The following is a 4,841-nucleotide window of genomic DNA, read 5'->3' as shown; positions in this document are numbered from 1 at the left end:
AACTTTGTCTCTGTGTGATGTCAATGTACTCTTTCTCTACTGAGATATCTTGACAAAAAAATAAATAAATATACACTGTTACTGAAATTGTATCTGCTCTCCACAGAATTGGCTTTATTCATGTCAGATACTGTGCAAAAATCAGTCTAAAAATCCCAAAACAAACAAAGTTAATAGTGAAATGGGCCCTAACAAATATGTTCCTGAATTGTTCACACCAACGAATAGATCATCACAGGCTCAGATTAAATTTGTTGCATTGTTTGACCTTCACCCAAATGAAAGTAAATGGTAAATAAGACATTTGTCTAAAAATCTTATTTTGTGCTCCATGAAAGAAAGAGAGTCAAATGGATTTAGAATGACCTGAGGTTGAGTAAATGATGACAGGCTTTTTGTTGTCAGTCAAAGCTCAGCAAAACCATCATGTGTCCACCAGAGGGTGCCATCCATGCACTCAAATCATTACTTTAGCATGGAGGTTTAGCTTGCAAAGCATCTCACTCAGTACTTCTGTATGCATGTCGTCTTGGAAATATACTGACATCTAGTGGCATGGATACAGCATTATTTCAGCTCAATAGTTTTCAGTTAAAGATGCAATTGTGTGTGCACGTGTTGTGTTTCCATGTTTTATGGGGACTTTCCATAGACATAATGTTGTTTAAACTGTATAAACTACATATTCTAGAACTACATATTCTATAGGTTTGGGTCACTATATAAGTGAGGACATCTCATAGACATCCACTGATACCACTACCCCTAAACCTAACCCTCACAGAAACATGTTCACGTCAGTAGATTTAAAGCTAAAAAGATTTGGCAGATTTATGAGACTTTTTTTTTACTAGTGCGGACCCCCTAAAATGCTCTCACTAGTTTAAAAAAATTTGGCACTAACAAATATAGTGAAACTTGTACACACACACACACGTGCACACACACACATGCACACACGCACGCACACGCGCGCGCGCGCGCACACACACACACACACACACACACACACACTTGTACTTACAGAACTTTAAATACAACTTTTACATTTCCAGACAAAATGTTACATCTTTTTGTTTTGGAAACACATGTGATAATTTAAATAATTTAATTGAATGATGTTTGCAAAATAAATAGTAGATAACAAAATACTTATTCCAAATCTTTTCTTTGTGAAACCTGGTCAGATTTAACTGTACATTGAGCACTACATTTGGCATTACGGCATTATTGCAAAAACTAAATATTTAGAGCAAGTGGTTTAAAAAAAACAGCTAAACACTGTTTTAGGGAAGAATGTGGTGTTTGCTGAAATGGTGGAGAAACTGAAGAAGACGAGAATCCAAGCTGCTCGCTGTTATACTGGTCATGGAGACGTGGAGTGTGACATCTGTACTGGAAGAAAACAGAAAGCCGTCAAGTTGAGTCTGTTGTGTCTGTACTCTTATTGTCAAAATCATCTTGAACAACATTTCTTCAAGAGTAAGAGACACAACTTGATCGATGCCATTGGACGACTCCAGCAGATGATCTGCCATCGACGTGAAGAAATAATGTAATTTTACTGTCGCACTGACCAGAATATTATTTGTACAGTGTGTATGGTGGATACACACAAAAACCATGACACTGTATCAACTGCAGAATCAAGGACTGAGAAAAAGAGAAATGTCCAAAAGTGGCACTGAAAGCAAGATCATTTCTCTACTACAGATGAGCTCATGAAGCTGAAACTGGTAATGATTTGCACCAATGTAAACATCAAGGAGGACTATAATACCGGATGCGAGCTCTGTGCTAGCATTCCCATTCATCTCAAAGACAGTTGTTTGAGTTGTGCATGCCACCAATATATACACAATTTAAGTTCTGCTATTCGATTCAATTTGATCCCCGGCATGGGAGGCGGAAGTGCTAGCAAGGAGGATATAAAACCCATGGCTTCTAGCCCTGGTCACTAGTATGCACTCTTAAGGACTGGAGAGTGAGGTTTACATACTTCACAGCTATAACGTACCAGCTGGCTACCATTACAGTCACCTCCCTAAACCTCACTCCCATACAGGTCACGACACTACTGCAACCAGTCCTTTTTGACTTGCTCCGGCATGGGAGGTGGGTGTCCTAACGAGGAGGCTATCAGCTAACAATCAGCTGCTAGTGCGCATCTTGAGGCTAGGGGAGTGAGGTTTACACTGCACAGCTATTATGTACCAGCTGGCTCCCGTTACACTCACCTCCCTAAACCTCACCAGTGTCACCGGTCCATCGCCTTCCCCCAATCGGGGTTCAAACCAGCGATTCCAGCATGGCAGGCGGACGCACTAGCAAGAAGGCTATAAAAGCCATGGCCTCTAGCCTCGGTCACTAGTGTGCCTCTTAAGGCCAGTAGAGTGAAGTTTACACACTATATAACTATCATGTACCAGCTGAGTACCGTTACACTAGCATGGCTACTTTTGAATGACCGTCTAAGGAGACAGATGCTTTTTGGGCCTCATGTAGTTAGAACCTATAGTGTTTAAGTCGGGTGAGACCTTGACCTGTCATGGTTATGTCACAGACTCGAACCCGTTTGAAACACAACCCACATTAAGTGCCACTATAGGACATTTCACCTGCAAACTGCAGCAAATTCCCCACTGAAATGCATGCCTTGCTAAAAATGTGTGTAGTCACAGTTTGAGACCATGAGACCAGATTGGCTTTGTTACATTCTCGCAAGCAGGGGCACAGATGTGTAATTATGTAATGACAGTCATAAAACTCAAACAGCCTCATCATTCACTCTTATATAGCATTTCTCAGTTCACCAAGTATTTGTGCTTCATACAGAAACTTTAAGAGGAGACACAGAGAAACTTCCAGCAGAGAATCCATTAGAGAGAGAAAGATCTTCAGGGGCTGAGAGACACTGTGGAGTTGTTTAGTTGAAAAGTGTTAGGGTTATGGTTATCCCTGTGATGGAGTGGCCACCTGTCCAGGGTGTTTCCCTGCCTTCAGCCTGAGACAGCCAGGATAATCTCCAACACTAACCGCGGCCATACATAGGACAAGCAGCTATAGAAGATGGAGGAAATGAACGTAGAGTTTATGTTCATAATGACCTGAACAAAACAGAGGCTAAAACGGAAGTTAATCAAGAGCTCTGTGAAACTGACAAGTTGATTATTTAATCGTTGGTTTAAAACCGCTTCACTACATGAACAGTCGAATTGAACCAATTCACAAAAATATTTTCGACCTCCCGTGAGAGGAGGGAAAGAGAGGACGGCTCATCGGGGCCCCCCTAGGAAAATATTCCAAGCTTCAAGAATGTACTTTTTTTGACAGAATTGTACCTCGATTTCTTATCAAGTTTTTCATTTGTAATAAATTAAACTTGTGCTGTATAAAACCAATAAACCTTGTATTTGTAACCCTTATGAACCATGGTTTTACTTTAGTAATAACGTGGTAACCATTGGTATCATTACACTCTGAAATCAGAAAAGAAAGAGCAGCTCAACTGCAGTTTAACTATTGTAAGTCACGAGTAGCTTCCCCAATTCTGGTTCTGCACATGTTTGAACTCTGTAATGCTTTAGTTTATTTCCTGGTGTCATTTTCATCCCTATGTCTTTGTGTCTGTAGAGTTTCAATTCTCTCTCCAGCAAAGTCACTTCTCATGCAATGAACTCTGTCTCTCAATGCAGAGACGAACTGGAGCATTTCTGCAGAGAAGAGATGGAGAAGATGAGGTACATTTATGGATATTCCTTCATTCTTCGGTTCATTCTTTATTTATATAGCTGTCATATGAGCATCAGTTATTTCAGTATATAAATGCAATTGATGTAGATTGAACTATTCATCTGGTAACGATGAGAATTAAACTACAGATGTCACTCGGTTTCTATGGTGACAAACATTTAGATCATACTGGTTGCTTTGGAGGAACCGAGGCTCAGTTAGGGAATGATTATAATCCCTTCTAATCCAGTAGTACAGGAATAGATGCAATGTGCATACAGTGGGGATGCTATGCATGACAGAGAATGTTGGGTGGGACTCTGTGATGGCAGATGTATAAAAGTGATCGTGGAAAACAAGGAATAATAACTTCCAAACTCAACAACAAGAAAGATGAGATTCCTGGGAATTCCCTGAGGAATGATAGCACATGATTCATAGACAAGCACGACAACAACCATCACCACCATAACGGTTTTGGACCCAGAGACGGGCATTCTCTCTCAGCAGTGTATAGTAAACAGACACACAGATCACTCATTCAGCATGGCTCATGAACCATCACCTTTGGAAATAAATAAAGGCATCTTTGGAGGTTATGCAGGTACATATGCAGGTTTACATGGAGAAACACTGCACCATCACAATCTCTTTTTTTTTTGTGATCAAATTTTTATTGAATCAGAAAATGTTTTGGTACAGAAACAAAAGTAGACATAAACAACATTCTGAACACATTCTCATTTCTTTTTTCCCTCCCATATTCCCAAGGCGACCAAATCCCCCCCACCCCCATCTCCCAATAGTGCATTCAGAGCAAATATAGTTTAAAAGCAGTGCAGATCAAACTCCAAATACAATAGATAAAAATAAAAATATGAGATATAAATCTTAAAGACGTTCCTTAATTTTTGAAATGACACCTGACCATGATGAAATAGTCTTATGAGAAGCTCCATGTATTCTTGCCACTGAGAGCTCCATGTTCGCAATGTCCAAGAAAGAGTGCATCCAGTGAGTCCACGCTAGAGAATGTGGGGGTTTCCAGCGTAAGGCAAGCATTTTCTTAGCAGCAGTAAGTCCACAAAAAAGTGACTTTTTCTGAGTTA

Source organism: Xyrauchen texanus, chromosome 8 (genome assembly GCF_025860055.1).
Source record: "Xyrauchen texanus isolate HMW12.3.18 chromosome 8, RBS_HiC_50CHRs, whole genome shotgun sequence".
In the NCBI taxonomy this organism is placed as follows: Eukaryota; Metazoa; Chordata; class Actinopteri; order Cypriniformes; family Catostomidae; genus Xyrauchen; species Xyrauchen texanus.
Note: the sequence above shows the minus strand (reverse complement) of the source record.